Raw genomic sequence first — 367 nt, 5'->3', positions numbered from 1 at the left:
AAATGTCATGTGTGTTTTCTCAGCTTAATTTCAGTCCTTGGCTTCTCAGATGTATGCGTGTGTGTGTTTACATATATGATTATGTATATAATTCTATAGAAAGTAATATAACAATTGTATAGTTTTTAATTAGGGGAGAGCAGGGACACAGTTACTAACAGCCACAAATTATTTATTCTACTTTCCCACATTTAAGGAAATCACAGGGGTTGGCACGGCCAGAGTGCAATGTATGAGCCCTGGGAAAACCACCTTCCTGACCCTGGTGTCTCCCCATCAGATAAGTATTACTACATAGCTTCTTGTGAAAGCCTAGGTTGTAATTTACCAGAAGTCACATGAAAAACCCTGAATATGTGACAACTCT

At 38.1% G+C, this 367-nt stretch overlaps 1 non-coding gene across 1 annotated transcript; it reads right to left on the bottom strand.

Moving 5' to 3' along the window:
• Nucleotides 1-129: 129 nt before the first annotated feature.
• LOC115069057 lies at nt 130-288 on the bottom strand. Its single transcript, XR_003848389.1, has one exon. It is a non-coding gene; the product is annotated as a U1 spliceosomal RNA (small nuclear RNA).
• Between the last annotated feature and the right edge of the window lie 79 nt (nt 289-367).

The sequence above is a fragment of the Nannospalax galili genome, unplaced genomic scaffold (genome assembly GCF_000622305.1).
Source record: "Nannospalax galili isolate Female #2095 unplaced genomic scaffold, S.galili_v1.0 C47012279, whole genome shotgun sequence".
In the NCBI taxonomy this organism is placed as follows: Eukaryota; Metazoa; Chordata; class Mammalia; order Rodentia; family Spalacidae; genus Nannospalax; species Nannospalax galili.
This window is presented reverse-complemented; position numbering and strand designations above follow the sequence as displayed.